Source organism: Symphodus melops, assembly GCF_947650265.1.
Source record: "Symphodus melops genome assembly, chromosome: 11".
In the NCBI taxonomy this organism is placed as follows: domain Eukaryota; kingdom Metazoa; phylum Chordata; class Actinopteri; order Labriformes; family Labridae; genus Symphodus; species Symphodus melops.
In genome coordinates, this window is record NC_136701.1 from 15,552,364 (window position 1) to 15,572,272 (window position 19,909).

The following is a 19,909-nucleotide window of genomic DNA, read 5'->3' on the forward strand; positions in this document are numbered from 1 at the left end:
GTTGCATATACATGAGGTAAATCATCAACAGTTTGTGGTAAGTATTGTGACAGGTATCCCGAGTAAACTACATTAGAAGACATCCTTGAATTTCCCCTCAGGGATCAATAAAGTATCCATCTATCTTAGAGGAATACAGTATCAGTGATAAATGCAACTGATTAGAGATTTGTGTGTTGTGTAATTTGAAAAAAAAAAAAACATGACAAATCATGGAGAGATTTTTCTTTTGTGTTGACGGAATAAAAAATTCAAAAGGTTCATTTCACCAGAGAGTTGAAGTTTGAAAAAAAAAGTGACCTATAAATTCAGTACTCTGTTAACCCCATCATACTTTTGAGAGTGCTGTCTAAATACACCACAGTTTATCATGGCCATGGACTTTCACTTCACTGCCTTTATCCATTATGATATCTATTTTGAGCGCTGTGAGATTGAATGTATGCACTGGTACACACGTTTCTTAACCCATAGCTGCACATGGATAGTCTGTTCTGCAGTGCGCGATGGCGAACATCCGAATCTTTCCCAACGCAAGGGTGATGACCTACATAAGAATAGCAGAGACACGTATTAGAGAGTTCAAGTGGAGCAGAACATGTTGTGAATATTCAATGAGAGCAGCAGCTTTCGGCTCTTGTCTCTTCGATCATTCTTTTTGTGTGGAGCTTCTCTCCTTTTGAAGATGTGCTGATTTCTTTCCAGTTTCTGTCAATAAAAGCATTTTTGACAAGTAACCTTTCATAGATGGATGACATACAACTACCAGATCAGTCTTTTCAAATATGAAATGTTTTGTGTCTCTTTGGTACTTGTAAATTAACATTTTTACCTCTACCATTATCACCTCTCAGTTCTGCTGGTGATGGCAAAGTTTACCATTTTCTGGTAGAGCGAAAAAGGAGAGCACTCAACCATAATACAATTTTTCAGGTGCATGAAGAGGGACAGAAAAGTCAGCATGCTAAATGTCATTAGTGGATTAGTCAGTAATTAAAAACGTGTTATTTACATGTTTAAAACGTCCACATAAAAAAATCCCCCCCAAAAAACACTGCTACTGGTGCGTGTGTGTGTGTGCGTGTGTGTGTGTGTGTGTGCGTGCGTGCTTGCCTGGATTTGTTGGGGGGTATTTTGCACTTTTTTTCTGTTTGTTTGAGCCATATGGTGACATTTGTGTTAGTCATTATTCACACTGACTTCATGTTCGCCCTGCAGTACTAAGCCATTTTGACTACTGTGGCATTGCACTACAATATTTATGGATGCTTCACATGCTCGGACACAAGATTGAAGTGTGATTTACTCACTGTTGAGCAGCACATGCACACATTCCCATATTGTGCATGTTAACTTCAAGGGCCTGTTTCCCTCTGATGGATTTTGGATCCATCAGAACCTAAACAGAAAAAAAACAAAAATATAAGGTGTGTGAGCTGGAAGGAGCTTTCTGACATGCTGTCTGATTGTCATTCATACAGTCATTTTAAACCCTCATCTGTGTGCATTTACATGCAGAATGCACGTGGCATGCAGATTGTGAACATATCTTTGTGATAGCTGCTTTTTTTGTGTCTTTGAATTCAATGTGATCATTGAATATCTGGTCCTTTTTTGGAGCTATGAGTTCTCAACATGTGCATAGCTAACACCAAAAAAACTGTTCCTCACTTTTCAGCCAACAAAGGATGTTTGGATCTTTAGGATTCATTACTTTTAAACCTTACTCAATCAGATTTCTAAAGCTCTTTAAATGGCTCTGCATTCATTACATGCTTAAATCTATAATCTTCAAGAGAAACTTTATATCTTTATAATATAAATATAGTAAGTGGTAAGGACATGAAGGACGTTTCCCCCTTACTATTCTCAGTGAGTTTTGTTTGCACGGCTCCCTGTCTGAGGCCACATTGTTTGTTATGGCACGTTTATACAAGCAGTCAGTCATAATTAATTGATGTTTTAAACTCTCACAATGAAAGCCCAAACACCTTCCATTGAATACAAATTACTTACAGTTTCTGGGATCACCAATGTACATCAAGATGAGTCCAGTTCAAACTGAAATCTATAGCTTTCCCCACAGCTAATTATTGAGAGAACAAATCCCAATCTTCTGCCATAATCCTCGGCCGTAATGGCCGGATCTATGTAGTGATTTAGGTCTGCTCTCACAGCCTCAGCTCTGATTACAAAGACAGTCCACTACTGTACATCGATAGAGCAGTTGCAGCCTGATCTGTTCCTTCAGAACACAAGAGAGAGTGAGAGAGGACAAGAGAGACGAGCATGAAGTAGTCAAAGAGTCCCTGGTAAGACTGAAACAATTAATAATGCTTTCAAACTCTGTTAAATTCCTATCAAGTGTCAAAAACTGAGTATTGCATGGTTAGATGCAACGTAATACACACGTGGATGGAGCTGTGCTTTCAGCTCTGCATGGTTTTACTGAAGTAGAAATTTTTATCCAAATCCTTTTGACAGGACTTTTCTTGCAGATAAAAGCTAAGTTGTGACATATACTTGAAGTTTGATTCATTTTATTAAATTGATCATTACGTGATAGAGTAAATGTAGACAATATCACATTTAAAATAATACAAATAGGGGATTTACATAGCATTTGAAACGGTTGGGGATATCAGTACTTCTCCTTGATTTGTAGCATCACAAATAATGCAACCATTAATACATGGTAAACATTAAAACTAAGCTCTTGTGCAATTAAGTTTAATATTATCTATCCCAAACATGTGACAATTGTATTCATTTAGTACATGTTAGATTAGAAAAATATATTTGAACCTGTTACATACATTATTTAGGTTAGTGGTGTAATTGACAACATAACATCTCAATAGAGTTTAACAGAAATGGACTTCAACAGAAGTGCATTAGGTACAAAGATCTAAAGCTGATATTATGTGACAAAGCCTGATCCCGACTTCTGCGTTAAATTTACGCTCTAGCATACGGTATGGCTTAGATAAGCATCACACTCTATCTACGAAGCCTTTTATAGCCTGACTTGCACTTCCTTAAAATGTAACTACGTGGACTGCAGACTGTATGCTCTGTGTTTGATCTACTCAGTAAATTATTAATAATTCTTGCATTTACAATATTGCCAGCATCTCCACCATATTGAAACAAGGCAAAAACGATCTTTATCAACTCCAACACAAACATGATATGATCTGTTTCAGTTGCCATAAAATAAGATTAATTTATATCATTTCATAGAAATATGTCCTTTAAAAAATCTGCGAGGTATATATCTGTGAGGTATATCTATACATAGATTGATCATTGTGCCAATTTGAATATTAATTGATATTTGATTCTGCCTACTTTTAACTGCTTTGTGAAAAAGGGAATTTTTAAAATCGTTCAGCTTTAGTTATACTACATGTTTTTAACAGGGTTTTTTTTTTGTCTTGTTTACAATATTGTGCATTTCTGATGATCTCCCCAGTGTTAAATGCTGAGGATTTTAACAAACCAGCCATAACTAATCTTATGCAAAACTTTTGCCACTGACACTTTACATGTCTAGTGAAATTTAGGGCATTTGACTCACAGAACGCAGCTGCTCATCTGAAAGAGCAATCCCCATGATGCTCCATTTATTATTCATCTATGTGGGGGAGAAGAAAATAGGGAGGATGAGAGGACAGAAAACGAGGTCTGAAACTTTTTAAAGATGAGGCAAAGTGCTGACTTGTGAACACTGAAACCAAGACGAGCACAGATTTGAATACAAACAGGTGGGAGGGAGAGTTGTTTTGTACAGTGTGCCAAAACCCTTCGTAAGCATTAAGCAAGATCTGTGCTACTCGACTTAATTAGCGCGAGAGCCAAGCAAGTAGTTCAAATTAGGATGAGACTTTTGGAGAATAATAATGTAAAAAAAAAAGAAAAGTCAGAGTGGAATGAGTAATGAATGCTTGTAACCATGATGCCTCGTACAGCTGGAGATTCATAGAGAATAGTTGGATAGGGTTTCTGAAATGGTCCTGATTCAGAAATGTGACTATTTATTTCCACTCTTCAATTGAACCAAACTTAAAGAATATAGGAAGTCATAGTAATAAAAATCTAATCAACTCCCGATGCCTGCTGAACCACTTATTATCAGTTTAAACAGGCTCGGAGATGGGTCTTTACTGGATTGAAAAACAATTTTTTATATTAGTCACACAGAATAAGTTGTCCTGACTCTTGCAGAAAATGACTCTCATCTTGTTCTTCTCTGATGTTGGCATCAGAAAAATCAATTTGGTTTCCCTCTAACATCTGAAGGTGCCAATTTATTTCACTCAGATGTCTCTAAACTTGTCAGGCGTCTACTGTAAAAGGATGGAAGAAGATTTGGACCAGTTACTCAGCCTACCTGCCACCTGTGATGGGTAAATACAAGAAGTGTTAAATATTGTTTTGTGACAGCCAACTGCTGAGATTGAGTCAGATGGTCATCTGGTTGTTTTTTCACTCTGATGACTCAGACCAGAAGCAGCAGTCGTGACCCCCTCTCCCTGATTAAAGAAGCTGGTCATAGCTCTAAATTCTGGTCAAAGACGCGGCTGTGGCTATGAAGCAAAACTCCTAGACAATGTTACTGAAAATATTTACTGGGACTCAGTGAACATTTTTCTGACATATCCTTTACAATTACAGTCCGCACTTACTATGTTTTAAAGATTTATTTTGGGGTTTTTTGGGCAATCAGTGAGAGAGAGTGGGGAATGATATGCAGGAAATGAGCCACAGATTGAATTCAAACCCGAGCCGCACGCTTGGAGGACTACAGCCACCATACAGTACATAGGATGGGCGCACTAACCATTGCGTCACCAGTGCCCCAAACTTATTATGTTTTTGAAACAAGTTTATTATGAAAGAGTCTTAATAGGAAACGTTGTATTTTCAACAATGACCTCTAACTCAGCAGGAGAGAAACCACATTTAAAACTCATGCTCAGAAATGAGTTAGGTATCCTATCTAACAGGCTTGGTTTAGAAAGAGAAAGGGAGTCACTGTATGTGTGTGTGTGTGTGTTCATATGCACAATCCTTAATCCCACAATTACACCGTTACAAAAAAAAAACAAAAAAAAAAACATACCCAAATATAAGTGTGGGTGATAAGGAAAACACAAGATGATCACAATACTATCATGGTTCGGAGAGTTTATGTAGGAGCATAGAACTGCGTAAGATAGAATGTATAGCCTGATCGTACGATCTCTCTGCATTGATTGTCAACACATTCTAATCCATCAAGATCAAAGATCATCTTCACGAACCTCGGTGGCAAATATTAACCAATAAGACCTTGTTGTACTTTCCCCTGTGTGCATTTTCAATTTAAACGCCATTGGCTTACAGAGAGTGCTGGTGATTCCATATTTAAAAAGAGTCAAGTGAGCCGAGTGTTTTTGACTTTCCCACTTTGCTCTTGAAATAAAGTGAAAATGTGTTCCCTTAAATAAATTTACTTTTTCTTATATACCCCCAGTGTTTTTTTTTTGTTTGTTTTTTGCATGTACGTGTATAAGTAAGAATGTGTGGGAAGGTAAACTCCTTGAGTAGTACTTAATAAAACACTTTTGGTAAACTAGATTTCTGCTACAACATTGAGATTGTATTTTTTGTTATAATGAGGACAATTATAAAATGTCACCTGTTTTTCTCTTATTTTTAAACATTTAAAACATGTTCTAAGACTTTCTCTTTCTTTCCCTCTGTCGCTTTGTAAAAAGCTAGGTTCATATCTTCAATTGTGCAGCTGGGTAGAATGATTGGATTTCTCTTTTATGGGGAGCTGTCAGTGGATTCAGCGTCTGATAGTAGAAAGAGGAATGGAGCAGTGCATGAGGACGGTGCTCCTGAGAGGTAGAGTGACAGGGACCTCTGGCTCCACAGGGATGAAGCAGGGCGAATGCTGGGTGGGATAAGGACACGCAAAGAGAGAGTGAAAAAAGGTTGAAAGCCAGGGAGAGTGGAAAAGTAATGAATCTTATTACATGACATCTATGTTTTTTTTTTCCGGGCAAGGAGAAAAGGTCAAGAGTCATGTTGTGGGAGCTAGAGCTCATTACAGAGCCCTAAAAGTCTCAGGCTCTAACAGCACAATCACACATCACAATTTTCCCACCATCCTCATACCTGGATGGTAAAGAAGTTAGTTGGTCCACCGCTTTGAAAATGACCCAGGCGTGTTTGATGCCATGCAAACCTACGGTTAGGTATGGTTTACATAAAGGAAGTAGAAGTACTTGGTCAGGGGTTAAAGAAAGATTGCAGCCATGTTAAAAATAAATATTCAATGTATTTTTTTGTGTCAGCACTTTCACACTTTTACAGGCTGAAAGCTCACTGCATGCTGTTCCTTTCCTTAACTCTTCATATAAAATGTTCTGCTTTCAATGAGGTATGCATTTCACATCCCACTGTCATGTTTGCCCTCATGGAAAATGATGCACTGAGATACCTGTCTGTTAAGTTCACTGAGTCTACATACTGTACATTTGAATGCAAGAAAAATCCTTCAATCCATCCTTATTACCTTCAAGAAAAGTATTCATTTAAAAAAAAACATGATGTAAACATCTCTTATTTTTAAGAATAATTGGCTTTTTAAGAAATACTAGTGGGCATAATATGGCATGATCAGTTTACAAGCTCTTTTTGGACAACTGAACCAACTTACAAAACATTTACTTAGACATTAGTTGTGGGACTACTGGTGTCTTACAGTGTGTTGAATTACTGCATTAATTAATGTGTATTTAGTATTTCTCTGCAACATTCAGATTGAAGGCAGAACCTACTGTGACAGGGGTGTGACTATCGCGGTTTGAAACGGCAGTCTTAGCAGGGCCAGTGACTCCTTGGCACCATCGCTGTTCCTCCTTCAACTTAAGACATCCTATTCTTCCCATAGACATGAAATGAACATTTGGGAAGTACAGGTGACTTGTGGAGAATTTTAATTTAGTAACACGTTATATTGTGCTTGTAATAAGCTGTAATTAATAGATAAGTCACTTATTAGACCTTATTAGATTAGTCTATATAAGTCTTAATACGTGCATGATTAATTCTTTAAATATAATTATAATCTTGTAATGAGCTGTATTTAATAGGCAATAAGTCACTTATTAGACAAAATAAGACCTAAGTAGATTTATTTTTCTTATAAATGTAAATAAGTCTATATAAGTATTAACCTAGAAAATACTGTAAGGGCACATGATAATAATAACAATAATGACATATAAAGTATGGGTTCTGACAGACCATCAACACGTCTGCTTTCCTGAAATGGTGGCCACAATTCCAAAGCAAATTGGAATTGCAACACAACCAAAATGCATTGTGTTGTTTTTTTACTGACTAATCAGACACACCCTGAAGTAGTCCTGCTGTAGTAGAGACTTTCTGAGAAACTACTCTTGAATTCATACATTTACTGTAATGAATGGATAAACTCAAGATTTTGAGAAGATGTTTGCATTGTAATGCTGCAATATTATTGTCTCTAAAAGTTTTTCGAGGAAACAACTACCTTTCAAAAAATCTCTCCAAACTTTTCACCCTGTTCGTGACTCCCAAGGAGTCAATGAGGCAACACATCTCTCTCCCCTCCACTTTTTAAACATTATTTCCTCTTTCTTTTTTTTTTAATCCCTTTTTAGTCATACTCGTGCCGTCAAACCTCTGCTTTCATTTGCATCAGGTCGAGAGGTTGCAATGGGGTTTCAGCCGGCACATGTTTGATGGGAAATATACAGCAGGAATGTTCCCAACACTTTTAACATCAATGACAGGCCTTGTTATCTTCGTGCTGCTCTGCCCCTGAGATGCTCACCACAAGACTCGCAGAGGAAGCGATTAGGATTATTTAAATGTCAATTTATTTTCTTTGCCTATTATCGCAAACGTGCTTCCTTCTCTGTCAGAAGGGAAAAGTGTCTTGTAAGAAGCCGATGTAATTTAGCTCAAGGAATCACGTTTTATTTCTGGGCTCAGTGGGAGTGTGAGGGCTGGGATTTAAGTCTTTTTTTTTTTTTTTTAAACAATGTTCCCACCTCTCTCAGTATTCACATCTGCATTATCTTAACCTTTAACACTGCAGCAGCTCAGCCTAATTAAAAGTACATATGGGCAAAGTTATTAGAAAGTTTTGTCTCTTACAGTTTAAAGTTCTCTGCTGAAAATGATTTGCGGAAATTATGATAAACTGGGTGGAGTGTTTTATTTTCCTTGTTTTAACACCTTTGAGACTTTTACCTCATACAGTAGATACCATAAGAAGACAGTGTAGTCCAATCTGTGTCCGTGCTTTTTACGTTAGGTCTTTAGTGTCAGACTAAGAGAAAAACATAGACAAAAAAGCATGAAAGTTTGTAATTGAAAGAGTGAGGGACACATGAGGAGAGAGAGATTTAGAACTAGTGAAAAATGTCTCATACTCTCCATGTAGTCGGGTAAAAGAAGTTTTTCTGAGTGATGAAGGAGCACTTTCTTTAGACAATGTATTGCTATCTATATACTACCACAGTTTCGTGCCTGTGTCAGTACAGAGGCTCAGAGAGGACATTATGAAAGGAAAGGTAGACAGAAAAAAGGACGAGATACAATTTTATCTCCATTATTACCTAGAAACTTTTCAATAGAACCAGGTTGTGAGATTCAAAAATACGATTTCCATTTGATTAATCTCAACAAGAAAGGCCATTACACCTACAAGAGGTAGACACATTAGATTAAGTCTTTCTGGTGTTGCAGTTTAATACAGAATAATTTTTTTTTATCGCTTGTGCAGAAGCATTTCTTGTTAATAAAATTCCATACAGTTTTCAATTTAGACCCGAATAGCTCTCCCTGTATTTTTGTAGAATGAAGTAACCTCTTTTATAGTCTTTTCTGTCACATATATTGGACTTTCACACTTGCAGAAAACTCTGGTATTTCCACGAGGAGCTACAGTACAGACCTCAAGTTGCATGTGAGAAAAGCCAGGTCAGGTAAATTTCAGGAGCAGTCCTCCCAAAATTATATATGGAAAACATCAGTATAGAGCATTACCTGTACCATTTACTGGGGGTGAGTGCTACTGAGATTGAGCTACTCTTCATTTTTAAATCGCACTAGTTTACATTTCTGTTTTTAGATCACCTCTGTTTACCATTTGCAGCAGCTCGAGCAGCATTTTAAATGCTCCTTACCCCAGCCTAAGGCCATATGTCTCCTTAAGCAGACTTCATGATTGACACGTCTTGGGGTTCTGAATGAGATAAACCTGTCATAATTAAAACAGAACTGACAACAGTTAAACATTGTTGAGGTGGGATATGATCATTAGGATAACATTTCGATCTGCATCCTAAGTTTTAGACCTTCAGCATGTTGAACACCAAGAACACAATCAATCAAGATGAAGATGAAATAAAGGAGCCACCATCACTATGTGTGTCCTTTGGAACCTGATCAGTGTTGAAATATATTCATTCATCTTCCTTAATCAAACCATGAAATGGGCTTTTTTTTAAAACCACTTTTCAAGATGACTTTTCACCTGCAAATCACTGAAAGAAGCTGCTCTGTTATCAGCTACAACTTAAATATAATATAAAACCTTTATGCAAAAAATCCATAAGCCTCAGCTCCATGTAGCTAGTATTATTTAAATTCAGCTTCAAATCCTGATGTTCTTTCTCGAACTCTACACTCTTCATGGTTATGTTCCTAAGCCACAAAGAAATTGAGCGCCCTGTAAAGTTTATGTGTCAGTTTTGTATAGTTCGGATTCTTACACACACACATCATTAAATGACGACTTTTGTCAATTGAATTCTTGAGCTATTTTACAGGCAAACGTGGCAGCCTTTAATGTTGATTCTCTTCTGTTTTCTAGCACTTTATTAGAGTTTTAAAATGCTGGTCAGGGTAAATTTTACCATTCCTATCTCATCAGATATGGCAGCATGGTGCAGCCTCACATTTAAATTTAATAGGTGAGCTACAGCTCTAGCTTCAGTTTGGCAATTTTATTGCCCTGCTGTCAAGTCTTTAATAGTCAAGATGTGAAGTTAGCAATAGTACGACAATGAAAATAGTCAACACCGTTGTCTTCTGGATTGAAAGTCCAATCCGACCTTTCATACTCTTAAAACTGGGTCAAATGACTTTATCCATGTTGGTGTCTGATCGGGGTTTAGAATATTGCTGACAACCAATAGTAATCATGAAATTAAAAATAATGAATAAATTAAAATTCTCATTGCAAACCATGACATTAACAGTTTCTTACTGTGTTGTCTTGCAGCACATTCTAGAGGTAATGTTTTTACTTTCTCGGCTTACACATTCTGTGTGTCCTCTTTGCTTCTCTGAAACTTTATAAACAGTTTGAAACTAACACTACTAAAATACTAATAATCACATGCCATCATGTGTCAGATGGGATGATTTCTGATGGTAAAACCAGTCATCCATGGAGAATAGCATCGCAGTAATGTTGTCTCCGTTGAAGAGTTCAACACATAAATCAGCTGGTGGATTTCTTTAGCAAAGCACAAAGAGGCACCAAAAAAAAAAGACTTCCTAATGAGACAGATGTACTCCATCAAACTCATCAAAGCTCCCCCGTGTCTTTTTGGAAAGAATCCTCTTGTCTAATCATGTCTAAATTTTGACCCGTCTCTTTTCTGCTGTCTAATATTTCATGTATGATTGATGAGCTTCGCAGAAACGACCACCAGATTTATCACAAAGTCTTTGTCTGTGTTGAGAAGTCCTATCTGGTGGAGTGATATTAAACCATAGAGGTCTGAAAGCTAATAATATGCGCACCCTTAGGCCTGGCTTCGTTAAAAGAGATAAGGGGATTAATCTTTGTCCCAGATCAGTGCAATTTCACAACAGCGCTCTTTCGATATTGCTGGTGTGAGAGAGCAAAGCTCTCCTTACGGAGGGAAAAATAATAGAAGAAGAGAGCTACAATGAGGTCACCCGCGAATGTCAGTCATTTTGGAGGTCTTTTGGAGAGAAACACAACAGAAGTGGAAAGAGAGAGAGAATAGAGCGATAAAAAGCACAGCCTCTGCAAGTTTTTCCGTCTTTGATGGCACTGAAAAGGAAATGTTCTGGATAGACAATCCATGCCCCTGGTGAAATTCTTTCATTGTGTGTTTCATTTTAAAACCAGACGCTCCCCCCCCAATCTTCCTCCTCTTAGTCTTTCTTCCTTTTCTGCTGCCTTATTCACATTCTGCTGCTTTCCCTCCATGCCTCATTCCACTTTTCTTTCTTTCAGGCCCTCTCTCTTTCTGCCCTCTCTCTGTTTCATTTTAAACCATGGCACTCTCTGTTTTCTTTTTTTTTTTTTTTCTTCGCTCCAGTCATTTGCAAATCCCTCTCTCACTACTCTCCTTCAACTCTTTCTTTTTCTGCCCTTTTCTCCATGACAGCCAAAGTCATCTTCTGCCTGGATGGCTTGCTGTTCTCAGGCATGCAAACCACATTAAAATCTCTTCCAATATCTGACAGAGCACCTTGCCATCGCTAAGCTGCAGAGACCAATCCTTTACCTTAGGTGGCCCTTGAGTTTGATTCCTATTCAGAGGCTCAGTTTTGCCAAAGCTCCAAGCTTTTCCATTTACGGCCAACTTCCTAAAGGTGTCTGAGAAGTAGGGGACAGCGGGTAGGGTGTGTGTTCGTGTAAAGAGTGGACAAAAATGCATGTGCAATGTGTGCAAACAAATGAGTTGTTAAATCAATGTCCTCCAGTAGCGGTCAGGCAACACATCTCCCTCCAAGTTGGGTTTTATTGAATGTCGACTGAGCACGCTCGACCTTGAAAAAGTAAGACAATGACCTGATTGAGATGCAGCGACAGAAACTGCTTCTCACACTGTGAAATTTCCTGAGCTGAAATGGAGAATAAGCAGATCTTGGATGGATTATGTCAAGATAATGGAATCATTCAGATCGAAAAGGGAAGAGGAAAGTCCAGCTACATAATCACGTCTCCTGTCTCAGTTTTTCTCTCTTTCTACCTCCCTCCATCTCAGCCTCGCTTTTTATTTTTTCGACTGCTCAGTTTCAGCCGCCCTGCTCACTTTCCTGTTCAGTGCTATTATTATTTTCTCTGCAAATTCCCGATGTGGCAATGCGGAACGGAACCTGCATAGAAAGCAGTCTCCAATTAGGATAGCTCTTTTCATGTCGAGGCACCGCGCTGCATTTAAACGGGAAGAAAATGCATGAATAAGGAAGACGTGGGCTGAGTCTGTATTCCTGACAATATGCACAATATACTTTGCAAATATACCCCAAGACACATATGCATGCGCACCTTTTAAAACCCTGGTCCTGTCTTAATATTTCTCAGGCTATTGGAATATGAAACCTCTGTATCATCTGCAGTCAGGAAGGAATAAACCAATACAAAAAAAACAACAAAAAACCCCTTTCCAGATATGCCCATAGTGCCTGAGTGAAAGTGCAAATTAAAAAAGTTTATCTTGGAAAGTGCTTCCTGTAAGACTGATACATGAAGCCGAAGGTGAAATGGAATAATTTCACCCCCAGGTTGATAAAAATCAATCCAGATTCTATGAGGATTTTGTCTCTCAGAGTTGATGTTGCGAAATGACGACAGAGGTACTAAAGTTTTGAAATATTGCTGAAAATTGCAGATCATGCTGATCGAAGATGAAAAAAAGGCTCAGACAATCCAGCAGTGGAAAAAAAAAAAGTGAGATGTGTTTTGCTTTTTCTCTCCAAAGACTTAAGTTCAGGGCACAGCATCCCTCCCTATGATTAAGTGGAGCAGAAACCAGCAGGTACTAAGATTGATGTTTATCTGTCTGCGTCTTTTCTTATTACTGTTATTACTATGACATCTTCTTTGCCCGGCTGGCACTAGCGTTATGCTTAGTCAGACAAAACCATCCTTAAAACCTCTACGGGGATTTCCTACATGGTCGAAATATACCGGCCAGGAAAAGCAAGAGGGATTAGGCTGAATTCACATTCTCACAGAGAAAGGAGAGAGAAGAGGAACCAGCTGGGAAAAGACAATAATTCAGAAGCTGCCAGAATTATTCTTAGAGGCCTCTTTTCTGTCATATTCCCCAGAGTGGGGATGCACTTAGTCACCAAAGCTCCTGGCCTTGTATCATGAAGGCTTATAGCATGGCCTTTCACTGTAACTTCCACTGAGGTAGATTTGGACATCTGCCCGAGCTCCACGATCACACTGAAGCTTTAAATACACTTATTATTGCTCCTTTGTTAGCTTGTATGTCCAATACACATAGCAATAGTAGTGCCTTTCCCTGTTTGCCCTTTTTTTCATTCTAGAAATTCTAAAAACAAAAGCCTCCTTGGAAATATTAAAACACATCAGTGTTTTCTGATGACCTTATGTAAGCTAATGTGCACAAATAGCTAAATAAAAAAACCATCTGAGGCTCTCAGTACAACATTGTTAACAGTGTGCAATCAGAAAGTGATCACAAAAGATTTCAATAGGAGCAAGCAGGATTGCTTGTAGGCTTTTGGTTGATTTCGGCCTTTGCTCGTCTTCATTCCACTCCAATAAGTTTGACATGCCGTTCAGCCTTTAATTCTGAGCACTCTCAATGAGATGGCGACACCGATAGCAGGGCAGGAGCACCTCCACTACCATTTTCATCATATATTCCATCAGGTAATGGAAACCATAAAACAACCAGTCAGAAATGTGCTTATGTTTTGAAGGTCATTTTCCATTCTTGAAAGTCTGCTGAAGATTTCAAGACAATGAGTTATTGATTCTATTGAGCTGTGTCATGCATAGAGAATGGGACGAAATTGAGCTCATTCACATTATTCAATCATTTATAGGAGGCAATGAGCCTTTAATGAGTTATCGATATTGAATGGGATTGATATTGAATAAGACTCATGCATGAGAAATTCATTTAAGGGTCCCATCACAGGGTCACTTTTCTGGCTCTTTGTTGTAATAGTAATAGAAAGAGATAAACGTGAAACCCTCCAGCCTTGACATGTGAATGAAGACTGACTGTATATCAACAGCACTACACTTGTTCTGGAGCAGATATCACATTTAAAATGTTTGGCAGATTTGATATGTGGGGCAAGAGAGTTGAACGGGGAGAGGATCTTCCATCGAGATAACCTTTCGCAAATGGGTCATACCGAGAAAAATATAAGTGAGCTAAATCTGAGTTGGTTCTGATTTTTTTTTTTTTTTGGAATAAGTCTGCATGTGAGGATAAGAGGTGCAAAGGAAATGCTGGTGTGTCTCGCTACATTTGACACGTCTCACAGCCTCTGGCATCAGATAAGTCGCTCCGCTCAGAAGAAGTATTTTGAAATCTCCGGGCTTATGATAACTCCTGTTGGATCCGCTTAGGTAGAGTGGAAAGATTAATGTGGACCATTAAAAAGTGATGATAGAAGTCATAGAAGTTGAGTAAGCCCATTTCCAAACCGCAAATCATTCAAAATAGTCTATCTTTTGTAAACTGCTTTTGTCATTTTGTTTTTCTGTGTCAAGTGGTGTTCAGTTCTAATAATTTACCAATGTAGATTTCTTTGTGGATTCTATCGTAAATGTCATCAAAATAATCCACCTCCCTTGCAGGACCGCTGCCTCATCGATGAAGAAAGTTGCAAACTAATGATTGCAGTTATTCTATGTTCAGATTAACTGACAAATGATTCCGGCTAACTTGTAAAAAAAAAAAGTTACAAGAACATCAAATCGGTCTGAGTTTCAGCTGGTCCTGTGTCAGGAAACAGTCTTGAAAGCAACGTTTTTCTTTTTTAAGACAAAATTTCAAACTACATCACTTGTAAAAAAAAAAAAAAAGAACCATTATATAGGCTCATTGTCAAATACATGCATACAGAAATGTCATTCAAAAATCACATCACATTGAAAAATAATCAATATCTCACATTTATAAGCTGAAGCAAATACAAAATATGAGATAAAAAAAATGTTTGTCATCAATAACTTCAATTGTGAATTTATTATTGGAGCGTTGCATGTCAATTTCCAGAGCACAATTAGTTTTGTGTGTTCAAAGCTTAGGAAAAATATTTAAAGAAGAAACACACACACATGACATATCAACTGTATAGGGACGTTTTTTCATCGAAAGACTGGTACACTATGTGTCCACTGTTGGCCTAAATACAATTGTAACATTTTTACAGAAGATAAGATGGTATACGAAGAAGAGATTTACTTTTTATGCAATTTTCATCATAAATCTAATTTAGCATTCTGCTACTTTAATTTTGTATTGCGCTTCTCTTCGGACAGCAGTGAGTATTTTTTTTTCTGTTTCTTACAGTGACAACAGGACGTTGTTTTATAGACAATACCACCCTGTCTGAGGCTATACTACACCTACACACACACACGTGCCTGCAAGTACACAACATGCATAATAGACTAGGCACACACAGCCATTCACAGTACTGTGCAGAGGGGAGTTGGTTTCCTATGTGTCAAGATAACGGTAACAACTCTCTTTAAACTTCACCAGCCTCGCTGATGTGAAATAATGGCTAATCTCTGTGTAGCCCAGCAAGAGACACACCCAGGGAGGCCTGTCAGGAAGGTTCAGTGTGGGTGTGTATATGTGTGTGCACGTGCGTGCGTTGTCATTCGTCTCTGTATGCAGGAGAGGAGTAAGCTATTCGTGTGTGTGTGTGTGTATGTGTATATGTCCCTGAAAACGTGTAAATCACTGGTGGTATTAGAGAGCATCCCGCAGTGTTTCTGTCTGGCTAATAAAATAACTGGAGGCGGCTTCTGAGCCACCCACAGTGAGACACCACCTCACTCCTTAATCTGATGCCCCCCTTCCGGTTTGCCTTGACCTGACTCTCCATCAAAACCCAGTGACCCATGAGGTCGACATTTGTGTTCAGGCCCCGGAGTTTGTTGCTGAAATAACATGTATGTGTGTACGTGTAGGAGAGTCTGTGTGTGTCTGTGCTTTCCCCTCCTTTTCCATTTACTGTAATTAACAGGAGAGATCAGGTGAGGTTCATGTGTTATTGAAAGGAAATGGCCTCTCTACTGACCAATTACTCCGTGAAAAAAGGACCGTAACACCAGGACGGTTGCAGCTGTAACTGGGGGACAAAAATCAAATTATGAATGCGTTGAAGTTATTTGTTCTTTGAGAAAGTGGTGTATCCTTCTAATCATAGTAATGACGTGGCAAAATACACCAATAGCTCTACTCTGTTTAAGTGTCCCAGGCAGCAAGGACATCAGTCTGAAAGTGGAGCTGAATGGAGAAAAAACAACATCATTCAACAACTCTACTGTTTAATCGACACAGTCTGTATTCTGCGTCAGCTCCAATATCAGTGTATTTTGCAGAGGAAATAAATGTAAGCCTGGGTACTGTTTTCTATGCTTTTTTTTTTTTTTTTTTTTTAATGTAGGATTTCTGATGTTAAATAATGAAGCACCCTAAAATTGAGAATACAGTATATCCTCCCACACCTTAATTTAGCAAAATTCAATCCAGCTATGGATAACAATTCCGCAGAGACAATGTGGTGGAGTCACAAATATAGCTCAGGGTCACAAAAGCAGGTGCAGGAGATATAGAGAAAACAGAAGATTGTATCATTGTTCCCTTGTTTTTCTACAGTGCAGAACAGCCTGTTCCACAATGTCCTTATCTCTCACCATCTGTCATATCAGCTTCTTACATTCTTTACCCTGTAAATCATGTTACACGCTCCCATAGATATGGCAACTCAGACGAAAAAGAAACCAATATTTCCACCACATAATAAACCAGGGTTAACTTAACTGTCAGTTGACTGTTTGCATGCTTGTGAGCTTGCTTTGGTCAGTTCATAAAGTGAGCTGTTGTCGTGTCCAAAACTACCAATAAAACTGTCCAGTGGCTTAAACGCTATAGGCTGCACACAGTTTGTTTGCTCTGTATATCTTACCTCCTGCTGCTCATCAAATATCTGCACTGACATGCGCTCTCGGAAGCTGAAGGAAAGGAAAAAATATATTACTCCAAAGATAGGGGGTTTTTTTAAACTAAAAAGAAAAAACTCTCACTTTGTTATCATTATTTGACTGCACAAAGGCATGACTTCTGTGTTTTCAGGCGGGCTTTAGAACTCTTTTCTCAAAGTTGCATAATGCTTACGTTACATAGATACGGAGACTGCCCCTGCTTCCCATTTTTTTGAGATGAGGCTTTTTCAAGTGGAAAAAGCTCTTGTTTTCAACAGTATTTTATCCGCTTTTTGTAGCGTGTTAAAGTGGAAAATCTAAGCTTGAAGAAGCCACGGGCTGCCCGACGGCCTGACAGAGGCTAGTAACTGTCAGCTGAAATAAACGTCACAAACGAGAGCAAATTTGGGGTCATGAGGAGCTGATATTACAACACACGAAACATGTAGAACATTTTCTGTGAAGTTTAATGTTTGACATAAATTGCCACACAGAAGGCACATTACATCTTTTGTCATCATAAATCCAAATGCCATATCTTTCACTTCATCTATAATAGATACAGGAAAGCCTCTATCGTTTGCATACAGGATGTATTCAATATATTTCTTACATGAATAAGGGTTATATGATGACAGTTACTTTAAAAAAATAAACAAGTCGCAAGCTACTCCCTTATTTTCTTTTTGCAGTTTATATTAGCACATTTAAATATTATTATGTGCTGACCTTTAATGAGATTTCTGACACTGCATGCTGTTGACGAGGGTATTGTAATCTGGTGAGAGGTTCACACTGATGCAGTCATCCAGGTGGGCATCAGTGAGACAAGGTTGGGACTTGCCTTAAAAAAGGCAGATTCTCTCAGGTATGTTTAGCCAAACAGCGTATCACATTTCATGGCTCCTCTGCTAATGTTGGGGTACATTTTTGCACCCACAAGCTTCCAAAAAATCAACAGCAGACTTATGTGACTTCAACTGGATGTCATTTTGCAGGCTGAGAATTTCCATCTCCAAATCAACAGCACTGAGACTGATCACCTCACCCATCTGTTCAAATATGACAGATATGTCCACATCCATGAAGGGGTTTGTAATAAAAGTAGCACAGGGCTCCAGCCTCACAAAGTATGTGAATCTGCTCTCAAACTCCTCACCCAGCCTGGTCAAGAGCTCTATGTATTTCTGGATTTTCTTCCTGCGTTTTGTTCACAGAGGGGAAGTGCTGCATCTGCCTATTCTTCACTTGTTGGAGAAACAGGCCCAGTTCTGCCTTAAAAGTCTTGACAGCACTAATCATGTCACTGATTGTCTTCCCCTTGCCTTGCAATTCACAGTTCAGGCTGTTTAATTTCTCTGTCACAACCGCTAGAAATGCCAAGTCCAGAGGCCATTTAGTGTCATATAGTAGAGTTATATCCTCATTTCTTGCTTTAATGGAAGTTTTAATCTCTGTCAGAAGAGCTAAAAAAGTTGTAATTCAAGTAGCCAGAGTTCGCTATGAGTGAGGTTGTGGTTATGTACAGGGCAGAATATTTTTCTCTTCTTTTCTTTGTTTCTTGTATCTTCTTTCTTTCTTTTTTTATATTTTTGATTTGCTTTGGCGAGCTACTTATCGAGGGCCTGCGACCGGTGGTTCGTGAACCACTGTTGGAGAACCCTGGATTAGAGAACCTATGAGGCACATGCTTTACAGAAGGATAACTGTAGTATTTGTTATTCCACTTCAGGAAAATGTTGCAGGAAAAATGTGTTGAAATAAAAATAATATGCTAAAAACTGTATCTTACAAAACTGTCACATTGCTTTAATCTGGCAGGGTTATAGGGATTGCAGGTAAAGTGCATTACTGCCTTCAGAGGACACAATATCAATCCTAAAATACTTTATGTGTTTAGTGTAGCATTTCAGCACAGTATACCCAAATGCATGAGACTCATTCTTATTTCATGCTGTGGGCAAACCTCGGTTCGTGAATATTTCAGTGTCCTATTACGCTCAAGAGTTGTATTTGTCAGGTTCTCTGAGTCAGACAGTTTCAGGTTCAAACTTTCTGAGTCAGACAGTTTCACGCTGCAATTTCCTGTTACTCTTCCCTGTCCCTGGAGCTCTCATTTCTCCTGTTTTCTCCATGACTCTCACCATTTTATGTGCAGGCCTTGAAGGCAGCAAGAGCTCAAGTTTGACAAAGGAGTGAAGTGACTGGCAGCCACAGCTTTCTCTCCGTGGTTTCCTCTTCACTCTAACGTTTCTCTTTCTTACACTTCTATCCTCTCTTTCTCAAACTGCATCCTCTTTGTTCACATATTGTTTCATCTGTTCTCCTTTCCTATTTTTCTAAATGGTCCTTACCTCCCGTGTCCACCCTCTCTAGTCATCTCTTTTGTGCTTACAACCCCTCATTCCTCCTCTTTTTCTCCCCTCCTTTCTAAAACTCTTGCTCTCAGACTGTCCTTCACGGACAATTTACAAAGAGTGGCACGCAGTCACCTGTCAGGCCTCCGGCTTTTAAGACCATTTTCAACACACAATTCCAAAGGTGGAAAAGCTAAAGAAGGAGACCAGAGTGAGAGAGGGTGAGACAACCAGAGAAAAGGAATGCAAGACTTGGCAGGAAATAAAGAGCTTCATCACAAAAGTTTATAATCAGTTTTTCTGCAGCATGGCCTGGAGAGATGGAGACGTACAGAAACATGGAGGGTTATGTTTGTGTATTTCTGACACAGTTAAAGTCCTGTAGTCAACTCCTGTCCATTGTATCACACTGTGAGAGTGGAGCACAGATCCTTGGTCCTAATAGCCCTGTCATTCAAAGCTTGTCTAATAGACAGACAGGAATGAAAGCAAGTTCATCTCGTGCACAGACAAGAAAGTGCAG